Raw genomic sequence first — 17,154 nt, 5'->3', positions numbered from 1 at the left:
ATTATATATGCCTAATTGAAAAAAACTATCTTAATTATTTACCTATTCGCGACAATGTCGCATATATCCATCTGAAATAATGGAAATTTCTTGGATTGGTCTAATCCCCAGAAAATCTTGTTACAACTTATCTATAAGCGCTCTGAAAGCAGCCGCAGCGGCAGCCCAGCGCTCCGTGAAACAATTGCCGAATGTGTTGGACATCACCTAAGATTATCATAATAGGATGAAAGGAAATGTAAGACTTCCCATAATTTAATTTTGTGTCTTTTTTATATTTTCTTAAAATAAATGCGTAACGCGAATAAAATAATAATACACACTACGCGAATACGCGGCTTAATTTAAATAGGTACTTCAGCTAATGAGAATACTGTTCGGGTTAAACTATCGATTACAAGCGTGTCTTTAATTAATTAATTACATTAGGGCGAGAACTTGCTCATACCGAAGTCCTTACGCCATTGACTTAAGGTTTCATTTTCCTTGTGAGAAATGCTTCTATAATGCGGTAGGTAATAGAGCCGCGATTGTATTAACGTACAATTCGATTAAAACGCTTATTACCTGAATTAATTGAATTGCCACGCCCGAACCCTGTCCAATATCTATTGGCATGTTTACAGACTTGGCTTATTTTTTACACTTGATAACTATATTTAGAGAGACAAACTAATACAGGGTGCTTAATTATGGCTGCCATTAACCAGTAAAAGTGCGAAAATAAATTATTTTTATATCAGAACATGCTATAAAATCCAGGAAATAGAGTGGTTTTCATAAATGTTATAGAGAGTTTAGTTATGCAGCAGTTTAATGGAAATTCTGCAGTTTTTATTATTTAGTCTTATAACTTTTTGACCAACATTTTGTACAAGCAAGTACAAAACGAAACAGTCGTATTCAGAAATTACGTCGTTTGTATGGAGCAATGGTCATCCACCATCTTCTTAATAAGCAGGTCATATCATAAAGCACTAAAGGCCAACCTCGTTATTTAGTGTGTCAATAAAACTTTAAATTAAATTTTAAGGGCATAAACGAATGGTTGTTACCCGCTATAAATTGCGGGGTTAAAATATTTCTTTATATATGTTACTGATGGGTGCCATTAAAATCCTTATGGGCCTTTTCTTCACCTTTAAGTGCGCTAAGAGAAGTCCTCCTGTATTTTTGGATATTTTTGATAAAAGCTTTTTTTTAATACTACGTCGGTGGCAAACAAGCATACGGCCTGCCTGGTGGTAAGCAGTCTCCGTAGCCTATGTACACCTGCAACTCCAGAGGAGTTACATGCGCGTTGCCGACCCTAAACCCACCCCCCTCGTTGAGCTCTGGCAACCTTACTCACCGGCAGGAACACAACACTATGAGTAGGGTCAAGCTTACTCGAGTAATAATATTTTATATTGAGTTTTTTAAATATAAAAGTAGGGTATATGCAAGTAAATAAATAACGTAACCATAAACTGTAATCCGTAATCTTGGAGGATTTAACCACTACTAACAGTCCGCCAATTTTTTCGTGTGAGGGGCACGTCAAATGTATGGCTATGTGTACGTAACGTACATAATTATTAACCTATAGGTGGCGCTACAATATCTAGAATACTTGAAAAAAAAAAAACAAATTATAGACAGCGCACTTCACTCCGTCAATAACGCCTAGGTTCTTAGCTACTCTAGCGCTACTCTGGAGAGATTTGGAACTATTATTTATAGCTGACCACTGGACACTTTTGCATAAGTTCTGCCTATGGAGATTGCGTTCCTTAACGACAGAGGGGTTAGCTCCTTAAGTGCCTCCAGTTGTTAAATTCTCCAATATCACGGGATATTAATGAATTACTTTTTTTCTTTTATAGGAATAAAAAAATAATAATAATTACTTAATCTAATGAAGAAATGCATCTACAATAAGCCATTTTCTTCAAGTGTTGTAGAGCTCCATTGATAAAGGATTTACTTATTAAAATTTAACCCCTATGGGGAGAAAATTGGGTTAAAAGTTTTTAACAACACAAATGAAGTCACAGATGGGGGATAGCTTAAATAAATATGCCTGAATTAAAAAGAGATAATTCGACTTCTGTGATAAAATAAAACTATGTAAATGGATTTATCGCGCACCTTTAATGAAAATTACATAGTTGTACAGTCGCCATCAGATATATCGGAGCGGTCGGGGTGCTCAAAAATATCTGAACACGCACTCTAGCGCTTAGACAATAGAGGCGTGTTCACCTATTTGTGAGCACTTTGGTCGCTCCGATATATCTGATGGCGACCGTACAGTCACTAATAAAATATCGATACGAAAAAGTGGCAACACGACCTTCTTCCTCGCGTTGTCCCGGCATTTTGCCACGGCTCATGGGAGCCTGGGGTCCGCTTGGCAACTTATCCCGAGAATTGGCGTAGATACTAGTTTTTACGAAAGCGACTGCCATCTGACCTTTCAACCCAGAGGGTAAACTAGGACTTATTGGGATCAGTCCGGTTTCCTCACGATGTTTTCACCGTACATAAGTTCTGAAAAACTCATTGGTACGAGCCAATTCAACACGACCTTGTTGCCCATATATTAAGGTTAGTGTATACATTTATTTTTGGCACTGACCGTACTGAGTAAGTATCGCGGTAGCCAAAGACAACATTCGACTTCTGCCATTCCTCCTCGTTTGTGACTCCTAATGAATATGAGCTTACTGACACAGAATAATTAATAGATATAGTGGAATGATTGGAGTAATTATCGCTTTGATGCCGTCTGGAGCACTCTAACTGATCAAAACGTAATGTAGCAATTGACAGACGCCTTCTAAACGAAGTAGCTATTAGTCTAAGTAATTATTTCAAATAAATAATAAGTAATTATGTCTTGAGAAATTAACAAGCAATTCATACTCAAATATATATAATACCTATAAGGTTTACTAGCTTCTGCTCGCGACCGCGTGGGCTGATGATACTCGTAAATATTGGTAAAATCTTACAAATTATTATTTAAAATAAGAATCAATTCTTATTTTAATGTTCTTACGAATTTTCAATCTGACGAATCTGTCGGTCACGTGACCTGTCGCGAGTTTAACATTTTTTCCCCATCACAAAAAGTGCACAGCGCCGCTAAAGAAGTTTTCACTTCAATAAAATCTATTCTTAGTCCTTCCCCAGGCCTCAAATTATCTGCATACCAAATTTCATCTGAATCGGTTCAGCCGTTTAAGCGTGAAGAGGTAACAGACGGGCAGACAAAGTTGCTTTCGTATTTATAATATTAGTAGAGATGGGAAAATGCTTTCGTATGTTTGGGTGTACGGATTACAGGACTGAAAGTCAGATTTCTTAACGGATTTTTAATTTGTCAGTTTGGATTTTTTTACCGCGCTAGAGAGAAGGTCTCTGTTTCATCTTGGCTTGGCCAAAAATATTTTCTTTAGTTTCTCCGTATGTTCTCATCTGTCGCATTTCTCAGTCGATTCTCGTGAAATTTGGTGAGATAATTCTACATATTTTTTTGTAGATTCAGTTTTTTTTTCAAAATGGTGGATCCACTGGGGTTCGTGAGGAATACAGCCCACAAAGCCATGAGTAGCATATACACATACTTATGCTACTCATACATATCTAGCCTTATATACATATATAGCCGATCAAATAACTTTGCCGGTAGAAAAAGACGCGAATTTCAAATTTTCTATTGGACGATAACCCTTCGCGCCTACATTTTTTAAATTAGCCGTTTTTTTCTACTGACGGAAATGGCTTGACAGACTATACTTAGTATATTAAAAATGAATATCTTTATTTCAGGCAACTAGTGGCCTATAGATAAATAACTTGAAACTTACACATATTATAATAATATATTTTAAAACGAAATACTACAAATCACATTGATATACAGGGTGAAATTTTAACCACCGTTCATACTCTGCGTAGTGACTTCATAGGCCATACTGAACAAGTTTTATTAAACTTTTAATAATCATCATTCGTTTGCCCTTATCCCATTCATTTGGGGTCGGCGCAGCATGTCTTTTTCTTCCATATCTTTTTGTCCCCGTCATCTCATCATTCACTCGCGTTCGGTTCATGTCATCTCTCACAAAATCCATCCACCTTTTCCTATAATAAATAAATAAAATAACGGTGGTTGTGGAGGATGAAATTTTTCCTATATTTTTAGAAATTCGTTAGGAAACTTTCCATTCGCTAGCGCCAAGTATACTTAGTTACTTATTGTGACATTTCTTGAAAACACTTAAAATATTACAATCTCAGTTTCGTCATGTTTAAACAAAGAATCTTTCAATAAATTACAAGAAATAGTAATCGGAATAAATGCGAATCGTTTTTTATGGGCCATAAAGTGTTTTTTGTTTTGGTAACGGCCAGTCGCGGCCGTTAAACTTGTGTAATCTGCTTTATTATCTATGGCCTGAACACTGCCAATAATAATACCTAGTAGTGGTCGTTGAGATTTGAGATAAATATAGAATGACTAATCTATAGAGTATACACTCTCAAACATTTATTAGGGCACACTTAGATTTTATATTTATGGCAATAATGACCACCTTTTTTTTTTGTCATGCGGAATTTTTACAACTTTAAGGGGGTGATGAGGCTTGAATAGTGTATTTTTTTTAATTTTGTCCGTAAAGGGATAATGAACGTAGCTCTAATACAACATTGAGGTCGTCCTCATGATGTTTCACAATGGGTATATATTTATACCGGGTGTTTCCTGTAACACGAGCAAATAATTAAACCATATATCATACTCCTAAAACGATATAACTTTTGATTAATTAACAACTTTTTAAAAATATGAAATCTTTAGAATTTAACTTTTTCATACAAATTAAATATTATTTTCAATGTACACTGACATCAGTGTGTTTGACGTTGCTTGTCACGATTTAAACATAACAAAATTCGCAATACATTTCGTCTTAGAATTAACTTCAATGTGTAATAAAAATTAAACCATAAGTTATTTAAAAAAGTTGCTGAACAAATGTTGGTCAGTTTGAGGAGTACAGCCTACAGTTCAATTTATTGCTCCTGTTACAGGAAACACCCGGTATATGTATGTATTTATATTTATGTATCATATTATTTATGTACGTATAATTTTATATAATTTTGTGATATTTTATTTTTTGTCATTTTACTCTGTATTCTGACCCTGCACCGATTTGGCTCATGGTTGACTGGTAGAGAATGCCTTCTGGCATTAAGTCCGCCATTTGTACTCTTCATGTATTGTGCAATAAAGTTTAAACAAATAAATGAATAAACATGAACCAGAAATCCTGTGAAATAAGTATTTAACCTGAGTTTTTAAATATTGGATTTCGTTTTAAAGAAATGGTGCCATGATTTAAGAAAAAAAAATTGGATTTTATTTTTTAATTACATATATTGAAACCAATTGCAGTATCTTTCATTAAAAACATCAGAAACATAAAAGACTAATAAGATAATTTATTCAACTTATAAGCATACGTCGGGGTTTTCGGTGCGGGAATGTTTTCTTGTATTTATAACTTTGTCTATTGTAAAATAATTACCAAACTATGAATTAAAAATAGAAGGTAAGCTTCAAATGCGCTTAGAAATATTTAAATAGTATTGGTTTTTATAGTTTTAACCTGTTTATTGGCTAGTGTATAACATTCCCGCACCGAAAACCCCGACGTATGCTTATAAGGCGCAAAGCGGTAGAAATATATCAAAGATACTCCAAAATTTTCTCTTAAACGTTCCGTGACTAGTAGTGTTAATAATAGGAATAGTAAACTACTTACATGTTACAAAAACGTAAGTTTGGATACAAATATGGGGATAATATATTTAATGCAAATAAGACTGGCTACGCCTACGCATAATAATAAAAATAAGTTTTTGGCAAAAATTTAATTTTTGGTACTTACAAGCTATTATCGCTGACTGTATTTTTCTTTCCACAAGTAACTAATACTCATCGAGACAATTCTAAAAACCCCAAACACAATTGGGTTACGTTGTTTTATCACAGAGTTCCTATGGCCACCTCCTGTCTCCATCATCAGATCATCTCGATGGTACCATAATATTGCATTGTCACCCGACTTACATATGTATGCAAATTTTCAGCTTCATCGGAAACCGGGAAGTGGGTCAAATTTAACTTGCAAGATTTGATTACTAACAGACAATGGTCAGGTGAAAGTAAATAAAAGCTTGTAAAAAAAAAGTCTTTATTTCTTGCAAGTAGTTACAATGTCAACATGATTCGAAAAATAGGAGGAATATACATAATTATGATAAATAATCAAAAATGTCATTATTTTTACATAAATTAAATTTAAAATTCAATTTTTAAATAACATTAAGTATATTCCTACACTACGAAGCAAGAACCCCTTCTCGGGTAAAGGCCTCCTCCAGAGATAGATCGGTCTTGTGCTGTTAGAGTCCACTTTGGGTCAGCAATTTTTGTAATGTCATACGTCAACGCATACATTTTCCTAATCACAGATTTAAAAAAAAACATATATCTTCACTGAAAAAATATGAACACAATTTCTTTTTATGCAGATTGAACGCGATTAATTTAAAATATTTAAATATATTCTCAATTTACACAACACCCCATTAAAAACCTAAAAAAATACTTTAAACAATCAAATACAAAACAAAACATTAAAAGAAAACAGTGCATCCAACATAAATAAACCTACCTGTACTGGCTCGCGAAAAGATAACCTTGGTTTCAAAATATGTGAGTACCGTACACGCTGTTAACCGTGAACCTTATTTCAAAGGCATAAGATCCATCTATGGTCAATGTTGTGTACGAGGCCGCGGTCCAACTTTTTTTAGAGCGGTTTTTTCTGATGCTCGTTTTTTCGCCGCCATGGGAGCGGCCGTTAAGGCGCGTGACTGGCCTCAGACGAAGTGGTGTGGACGCGACTGTATATTTTTTTAGTGTGTGTTGGAGTGTGGATGGGATCTACGAGTATGTTTGTGCGGAGTATAAGGTTATTAAGGACAATACGGGTGAAGGTTTTAAAATTAGTACCTAACAAGTGCTATGGCGATTAAACTATGGTATCAAAAACACATATACTTATATACATATGTATATTAAATCAGGCACGGGTTGAATCACCACTAACTTCCTTACCTTACTTCCACGGGTATGTCCTTAAGGACTCGGGTACGTTTACGCCCTCTGTGGGCGAGAGGGTTCCGTATAAATTTGTAGGTAGGTTACATCTATATCTTTTATGATTAAATTTTTATGATTTTCAGATTTTTCCCTGTACTTCGAGTATAAGACGATATTACTTGCAAAATTTCATAGTTCTAGGTCAACAGAAAGTACCCTACATTGTGATTCCCTTGAGAGTATCGAAATATACTTTTTTTGCGGCATAAACGGCCGTATCTTTTTTTACGCCAACTTAGAAGTTTGATTTTTCACAACTTCAAGGGACTCTTGGTTTTAATTTCAGCTTGATACCTCCACGCGTTTCCGAGATATAGGTATTGACGGACAGACAGACGGACAATAAAGTGATCCTGCAAGGGTTCCGTTTTTTCCTTTTGACGTACGGAATCCTGAAAATCAAAGAATGGATACAGAATAATTTATTTCTTAAAATTTTCACGTATAGGTCTAGTCTTTAGAAGGATTCTTAAATAATATGTACTCGTAAGCATTACTTACACTGACTCTCCAATCATCACATTGAAATATGTTTAGAAATTCACAATATAACTGACATTATGATATTAAGTATATCAATATCAATTCCCTGTAGTTAATTCTAATGTAATTATTTGTACAGCGGGAAGCAAACATGAAATGGTGACATGACAAGCTTAGGGTAATTGCATAATTAGTTTCAGTTAGTTGGCATCGCCGTCACTATAAAGCGCGTTTATCTTAACATAACCTCATCATGTTTGTCTCAAGTGACATGGAGACAACCTGGACAACTTATGGTCACTGGTTCGGTAGAAGGAAAGAGAAGGGGCCCCAGTCCAACGTGATGGTCCGGCAAGCCAAACAAGGAAGGAAGAAACGCAGCAAGGAAGGATAACACCTTGAAATTATCTATACAATTGAAATTTGAGCACTAAAAATACGAATACCATTTTAATACGAATACGAATAGTCGTGAAAACGCTGATATTCGGCGAATACGAATACGACTCTTTCATTTCATAATCGCAATTTCCACGTAAATACCCATGTATACAGAGGGTCTACCGCGAAAAACGGAAGTCGTAATTTCGTTATCTGCCTCTTTATCACTCTTGCATATTCCAACGACAGAGAGGCAGAAAACGAATTTTCCATTTTCGATTTTCACTGTAGGTTCTCAGACCGTTGGTACTGTAAATAACGTGTAACTTTTTCCGAACTAGGCCAGGTGGTCCCGACAACCGTAGTTTAAACCCTACTTAACAGATAACCAGTTAACAACAGCTAACTGTCCCGGAGATAAGCTTAAAACTGAGATAAGACCAGTATTCTGAAAGCATTCGATATTATGTCGGTGGTCGGTTTAGTCAACGAGCTAGAATATCTACTAATAGAAGTCTGATTAGACAATTTGTGTAAGAATGTCCCTATAATTATATTTTATATTTTTCACGAGAGAATCAACGTACACTCGCTCTATAGGGCCACAGAATAAGTAATACTTTTTTTTTTAATACTACGTCGGTGGCAAACTAGCATACGGCCCGCCTGATGGTAAGCAGTCTCCGTAGCCTATGTACGCCTGCAACTCCAGAGGAGTTACATGCGCGTTGCCGACCCTAAACCCGCCCCCCCTCATTGAGCTCTGGCAACCTTACTTACCGGCAGGAACACAACACTATGAGTAGGGTCTAGTGTTATTTGGCTGCGGTTTTCTGTAAGGTGGAGGTACTTCCCCAGTTGGGCTCTGCTCTAGATCTTGAATGACATCCACTGCTGTGCCCTACCACACAAAGCGAGATGAAATTCACAATGCCCATACCTCTCTTACTAATACTATTAAGTATGCAGCGCGCGCGTTGATAACGTCAAATTTAATACTGTAATGCCGCGAAGGAGGTTTGACATACAGAACTTTATTATAGCCTATGTACACTTTTATTGGCGAAGCTACGACTATATTTATGGAGAAGGGATAGTTAATTGTCAGTAATAACTTTTGATAAATTAAGCTCGCTAAGTTTCAATTACGAAATTCAAATACTAAATTTAATAAAAAATCGCTCCATTGCAGAATGAACCCCTCGTTGTCGCCAATCGTGCAATTTATACTATTTATAGATAGATCGTTCCGGCGACCGCCCCAATCCAGATATTATCTACATTTATTGCTGTAAACTATTTACAGCTTTCCTATTAACTTTACATACTACTGTCTCGGGCACTAGGTTTAAGTTCGACGTGGGCACCCAGACATAGGACGCCCGCTAGCTGGCGCGGGTGCACGGAGCGGGCACACGCACGCGGGTGCCTCTGTAGGTAAAGTAAAATCCGTCGCACGCATCCGGGACAGTTAGCGTTGCTTTGCTTATACTATTTTTCGTAAACCCGCTCACCCGCTCGAGTGGAACACAACTAAATTAGATACATATGCCATAATACTCTGTACCTTGACCTCTATGACTCAAAATCGACAAAAAAATAGTATAATCACTCATTTTAGGAGAATCGGTTGAGAGAAGGGTCGGACAGACATACGAAAGCATTTTTCCCAAGATGAAACGAATCCTCGCTCTCTCTCGATCAAAAGTATACGATAGGTCGTAAAAACATTAATTAAGACATCTGTCCTTCCTTTTAGACATCCTTTTTGACCGACTGTTAGCGAAAGTCTCCGTTTCAGCTTGGGGTAAAAATACTTTCGTTTGTCCGGATATTCCTCTCTACAGGTCGCAATGCTAACCGGTTCTAGTGACGTTTTGTGAGCTGGTTTGATTAATTATATTTTTTCCCGATTCAGTCTTAGTTTTTTTTTGTTTTTAAATGCGTACATACATAAGTTAATTTTTAGCTATTCTCGCAAGGGCTACAGTTCACAGAGCCACTAGTAATTCGATTTTTAACTGGACGTATTTAGAGAAAACGATCCAACCCACAAAAATCTGTCAATCAAATTTGAAATTTCGGTCAAAAAGAAAATTTGAGCATCTTTTCGCTAAACTACTTCCAGCTTTACACACTCCACAGTTTTGTTAAAGTCTGTCAGCAGTCGCAGTTGGCAAGTAGTCGTCAATACGCCTTCGCATTGATTGCTCGATGAGTTCAACGACCTCGCTACTGTTTACGCGAAAATGGCGATTTCCAGCGGTTTCCTTATTTGCCCAACTATTTATATGTTAGTCATTATGGAGATTTGTCTCGGTCAGTCGACAGTTAACATGGTAGAATAAATGGGGATAATAAATAAAATAGGAAATAGAGGTTTATACCTCCTTGACTTTTATCTTATTAGACTACGATTTTAGCAGTCTATGTAAGACGTCTTTTTACACTCTCTCCAGCTCCAGCGGGACCTTGGACGTCCAGACGGTCTTCGACCATTTGGTACTCCAGAGTACGCCCTCTAGACTGCGGGATCGTCATCCATCCGGACCGTCCCCGAGCTATCGGAGTCTAGCGGCTTTCGTTTCTCCAATGATGTTCGGTTCAGACACCAGGTCTTCTATTTCGGCCTCGGTGCCGTTAATTGTTAGAAACGGCTTTGGGCAGAGAAGCGTGGTGGTCTTTGGTGTCGGAGGCGAAGATCCACTTCGGGTCGTCGCGCCACAGCAGTAGAGTATGTAGGATGTTGGACCGAGAGTTCTAAAACCCCGGACGTTTCAATGAAATCTCCTATATTCTCCAGACAAAAATTGTAGTTTACAAAAAATGGTTCTAACTATATTGATTTTTACCATAGAAAAGAGATGGTATCAGTAACCTCTAGCTATGTACGAGGGCGGTTTGAGAAGTCGGTGACTTTATGTAAAACAAAAATCATTTTAACATATAAACATTTTAATTACAATTCTGAACTCCTTGGTAGCTGCCAGTTTTTTTTTTAAAGGCGGGGCAATAAAAAACTTGCCAAAAAAAAGCAATTTTGATTAGTCAAAATAAAAATTCCAAATAAAATGGAATGGGAAACCTTTCTATATTCGGGCGGGTAGAAGGTAATTAAATTAAAAATGTAAGGTAATGGTTGAAATTTGGAGTAAAAAAAAATATAGCAAAAAACGGGACAAGTGCGAGTCGGACTCGCCCACCGAGGGCTACGTACTTTTTAGTATTTGTTGTTATAGCGGCAACAGAAATATATCATTTGTGAAATTTTCAACTGTCTAGCTGTGGTGTAGTATCACGGTTCATGAGATACAGCCTGGTGACAGACGGACAGACAGACAGACGGACACCGGAGTCTTAGTAATAGGGTCCCGTTTTACTCTTTAGGTACGGAACCCTGAAAACATGTATTTTCATACAGATACGTTTTTATTTGCTTGTTCAAGTTTGCTAGATTCTTGTTTGGTTTGACAGTCATTGTTGGCCATGTATGACTAACCATGACTATCGTATATATACATATTTACTGCGGGCATACAGGTATTTGCGTTTTTGCTATTTGATCGCATGTCTTGATTGTGAATGGAGACATGTTAGTTTGTAGGTATAATGAATACAAAACAGTAAAAATAATGCAAAGGTTTTGAGAATGTGAATGGACTGCAGGAAGGATACATGGGTCGAAAACTAAGTACAAGTTAAGGTTATGCGACTTTCTGGTGGACATCATCATAATTAATAACCTATAATTAAAATCCGAATACGCCTGTGTGACATAGAATGCTCGAACTTGGTTGATTCACTACAAAGGTAACACGATAACTCGGTATCTACTTGGAGTAAAACATGGCTTGTTAAATGGCAATGTTGTGAAGTTATGTATGTAAACTTCACAACATTGCCTGCTACAAAGTTTTAGAAACATCGGGTCCAGCTACAAAGTTAGAGTTGGAACCATAAAGTTTTATGTCAACTAAAAATAACTAGCATACGCACGACATTATCATAAAGTATAAATGGTACTTAATCGCAAATGAACTTTAAAAACGAGCGGCAATCCGCACTCAAAACGTCGGCGGTCATTTTAAAGCTGCAAATCTGAACGTTTATTTCACCTAACTGATAGAAAAGATAATTCAAGGTATATGCCTCCTTATGTGTGTTCTACCGCTTGTACAATGGGCAGTGCTCTGAAGAATTGTTTGACATGATGCGCACGGCTACTTTCTATCACCGCACCGCCCGCCGTCGGCAGGGTGTTCATCCTCACACCCTAGAACCTAAATGGTCACGCACTGTGCGGTTTAAGAGGAATTTCCTCCCGCGCACGCTCCGGTTGTGGAATGAGCTACCTGCCGAGGTTTTCCCGAGGGTCTACAGTATGAGGTTCTTCAAAAAAGGAGTGTACAGATTTTTAAAGGGTCGGCAACGCGTATGTAATACCTCTGGAGTTGCAGGCGTCCATAGGCTACGGTGACTGCTTACCATCAGGCGGGCCGTATGCTTGCTTGCCACCGTAGTCGTATAAAAAAAAATGTAGTAAACAACCCTACGATGAAATAACATTGGTAAAATATGGGAACGGAAAATTTGCCACTAAGAAAAAATGATTTTCGGAAATTATGGGCCACACTCCACCAGTAATGGGATGTATACCATGAATACAGAAAAACAAGTCTTCAGTTTTTAAACATTGGCAAAATTTACTATAAATAAGAGCCATAGGGTTTTAGTTTGATGTTTCATTGATTTTTGTTTATTTTAATATTGGCGCCATATTGACCATGCCTGGAGAAAAAACAACATAGTTTTATTTTATTGATAATGTTCAAACCAATTACAGTATCTTTCATGAAACACTTCGAAAACATATAGAACGAATAGGGCACTCGTGCGAATGGCAAAAACCTTCGTCGCAAGTTTCGTGCGGCCTCCTCTTCAGGTCATTTTGATCTTAGAGCTAGCTCGCTAGGACACAAGTTTAAACCGAGGCCCAATTCTTGGAATTGTTGTATGAATGATTTTTAAACTTTGCCTATCACTTTTCGATGAAGAAAAAAATCTGCATTTAAAGCTCGGATTGCAGTTGTTTTCTTATAAATTTAACTGCGCCAATTATTTGTATAAGGTTTCAGGGTGGATGCATGTCGCTCGTGATCCGTGGTAATGACATAGCTAGGAATACAAATACAAATCGTTTATTTACCAAACGTTTTTTACAAATTGACGTAAAATATTGAACTTTTAAATTAGATTTTGCAATTAAATTAATTGGCCCCAAACTAGGCACAGTATCTCGGGAACCGGGAAAATAGATTTTACTGAGAGATTTTAACTAAACTGAATATGGCCGTTTTTTGAATGAGAAATATCAAGCAGAAAAATCTCAGGAAGTTGATGTTCTTCACTTATTTTCATTACGTCTCCTAGAGGTTAAAACATGTAGTTTTTTAATCAAAAGAAAAATGGCGAGACTAGAACTGCCTGTACTTGTCCTTTCCATAGTCTTTCTTTAGACATAAGCTAGTTCCGGAAAATGGTGAACGATTTTGAGAGCAACGAAACTTGCCAGCTAGTTTAGACCCTCAAATATCCAAATTTTATATTAAAGGAAAAATGGAAAAATGTACACTTCCGGCAAGAATTGCATGAACTAGCAACTATTGGAACACCGGTCCAATCGCTGCTGCCAACGGGCTACGGAGGCTTACCAGATGTGTGCCTATCTATCCATTCCTTAATGCTTAAACGCCTCAAATTCATCCTGTATTCTTAACCTGACATTTAGCTGACATTTAAACCGAAACGTTGAACCTAACCGAATGAACTGAGATTGTTGCAGACAAGTTCGGCGGAGGTACCTAATGGGAGTTTTTAATCTGATTCGGCGGGTCAGTGACCCGGCCTCGCCATTCGAGTATGAACTAGTTTGTGGCGGTTAATGGACTGATATCCGGCGGTTTTGGAAATGCCTAAATTGGTTAATATTTTTAAGGTGTCCGTATTGTAGGAACAGCTCTTAACGCATTCACTGCCAACGTTTTCGTAGCGCTACGCTCGTAGCCGATCTCACCGATTGCCCGCTTTGTAGAGGAAAGTGACTACGAACAGAAAACCCACCGAACGGGTTTCCGGCACTCAATATGTTAAGAGGATACGGGAACTGAGATTTTAATATTTAAGGTGAATATATCCGGCTCTCTAACGGAAGCGGCTCCTAAAACTAGTGGTTAGGAAAAAAATCCTGCCTAAAAATCTTAAAAAATTCTATCTCGTACTCGACTGTTTCCTCCTCCAAAACCAAATCAAATGTAACGAAATTTTGAGATCTGAATGGTAATGAAATTATCGGGCTGTTTTGCTTCTTAGGCTAATTGATGTGAGTTTTGAATACCATGCTTCTCTTTGTGGCCTAGTAAATTAGGCCGTTTTTGCGAATATTTGAAGTGCACTAGCGCCTTAAGAAACAAAAATATCAAGAAAAGCAAAACAGTCCTACACAGATATTAATAGTAATAATCTGTGTTGAAAAAATCATTGTTCTAGCTTCAAAAACCACGGAGGAAACAGTCGAGTACGTTTGTATAGAGAAATGACCACTCCTGTTAAGGTAGATTTGGAGCCCGATTCAGATTAAAACTAAAAATATTACTTTGCTTATCAGCGAAAAGATAACGTGCTAGTCAATAGGAACTAATCCGTTATACTTTGTATTTGCCTTGTTTTCATTCGGCGGACTTCCGACAACAGCTCCTGAGGATGCCTGGATGTCGAGTTTTGTATTTTAGGTGGTGGGATGCTATATTTATTTACGTATATATTTTTGCGGTGGGAGGGTGGGAAGATTATTATATGTAAAAATACATAAGCAAGTATAATGGGTTAGCACTGATTGACTATCACGTTATATTTTCGCGGATAAACAAAGTAATATTTTTTGTTTTAATTAATATGGATTTCCGCAAAGCAACGCCTGATTCTATTCATTATCCGATTCAGATATAATTATTTGTTACCGGTTTGATCTTATTTTGATTCGATCTTGAAGATCGCTGACGCTGATCAAGTGATCACCAAGACAATCGTCAAGGTCGTGTCAAAACCAGTTCTAAACCATAACTAATTGTTATTTTTATTTATTTTATTTATTTAAGGTTCACCAACAATTGTTGACATCGATACATTCAAAACGTACAAGCTAATACATGTAAGGAGTGGTGTCACAATTACTTACAGGTAAACACGGCATGCGAAACAAATATAAGTAAACAACTATAGAACTACCAAAATTTTAACTTAAATTCTAATTACTTATGTTTAAAAAAATATTTTCGGACAGATTTTATAAATTGATTTAGTGGGTCATAGTGCATATCCGCCTTGTCACAGCAGCCATTAGCAATTTTACATAACCTGCATATTGGAGAGTTAGTGACTGAAACTGATCTTCTAAGCGGGGCGTAAAGAGGGGTGATAGCATTACGGGGGAAACGGGATGGAGCACGAAAGTTCAACAATGTCAGAAGTTGTGGACAATCTATTTTGTGGTTCACTAACTTGTGCAAAAAAGTTGCATCTAGGAGCGTCCGTCGATCTTCTAGGGAATCCATCTTGAAATATTGCAGTTTCCTTTGATAGGATATTGATCTTTTAGCCATAACACGTGCCTGAAAAGCTAAGTGACGAGTGAACCTTTTTTGAATACGCTCTAACCGTAATGAGTGGGTAGCATAATGCGGCCTCCAGACAACGCTGCAATATTCCAAAATACTCCTCGTCAGACTATTGTATACCTAGCAATATTTTGGTTATATTAGAATAGACCTCTCGGGCACCTTAAAAAATTCTAACTTTACTACCCGTATGGCACAATTACCTGTATTGACAACTGCAATCGATGTTCAAAAGCAGTCATAACAAATGGTGTTGAAAAGGGGTTGTAGGTTTATATTTGGTTATCTGGATCTCCGCGATCTTATAAATAATGCAGCGACGGAGTAATGAGTTGTTTTACATTTTAATAGCTTGTGGAATAAGCAATGCGAATGGAACAAGGGCAATTTGTAGCCCATATTTATTAAATGTTATCGCGGGATTAAACAAAAAGCCCTTCGACGATAGGTACTTCATGTTAAGTATGTGAATAATATATTAGTTTACAGAGAAGATTTTCTTGTACTGAAATTTTATTGAAACCTTACGAACATGGTAGAGATATCATCAAAATATTTCAATATATTGTGGGTTTCCATCTTTCACTCACAAACATAAAGTCGTTGTACTGGAACCGGACTTTATACACAATGTCGGAAAGTAAAATATGCCAGCAACATATATTATACGTATAGGAAAGGTAACCTATTCGAGTCAGTTGCGGAGTGGGACGGAGATTGTCAATTAAAACAGTTATGCGTTTTTTATGCTTTTTTTATGCCTTTTCGTGTCAATCGACCGTTGCTCTTAATCTTGATCTTTTATCTCCTGCCTTATAATTGAGGTCTGCAAAAAATATAGGTCTGAGATGAATTATTGTTATAAGTCACCCACTACTTGTTTTTTTAAAAATGAGATCAATTTATCATGTACTCGTAGTTCTCTGAGATGAAATAAAAAACACCAGACATCGAAGACTAGTTAGCTTCTGTCCGAGATTTCGTCTGCATTGAATAATTTCACTAAATACATATATGTACCATAAATCCACCCAACTATAATCTTACGTTTAAATGCATAGTGTAGGATGCAGCCTACACAACAAAAACATTTAATTTCATACATACTCCTAATTAGACAAAATCGATTATTTCCTTTCAATAGAAATACTAATCAGTTTTACACTTTTTAACTTAACTTTACGCAGTTCTTTCATTTATAAAAATTACATTTGTTTGAAGACGAAATTCCGGAGAAGTTAGAAATACGAGTATCCAGAATTTGATGATTATTAATAACAATAACAATATACATAATGGATATATACAGATGATTACTATAACTAGCTTATATCTAAAATAGGCCCTTGAGGCATTGTACCAAGGATGCTGGCGGCATTTCCTCGTTGTATC

The 17,154-nt window shown here is 36.8% G+C and overlaps 1 long non-coding RNA gene across 1 annotated transcript in view; it reads right to left on the bottom strand.

The window, feature by feature from the left end:
- Positions 1-5,941: 5,941 nt before the first annotated feature.
- Positions 5,942-17,154, bottom strand: part of LOC133518608 (uncharacterized) — a 75,460-nt gene continuing 64,247 nt past the window's right edge. Inside the window, exon 2 of the long non-coding RNA XR_009799495.1 lies at positions 5,942-7,075. This is a non-coding gene — a long non-coding RNA (uncharacterized LOC133518608). The remainder of the gene's footprint in view (positions 7,076-17,154) is intronic.

The sequence above is a fragment of the Cydia pomonella genome, chromosome 6, assembly GCF_033807575.1.
Source record: "Cydia pomonella isolate Wapato2018A chromosome 6, ilCydPomo1, whole genome shotgun sequence".
Classification (NCBI taxonomy): Eukaryota; Metazoa; Arthropoda; class Insecta; order Lepidoptera; family Tortricidae; genus Cydia; species Cydia pomonella.
The sequence above is the reverse complement of the archived record's forward strand: the minus strand, read 5'-3'. Positions and strand labels throughout refer to the sequence as shown.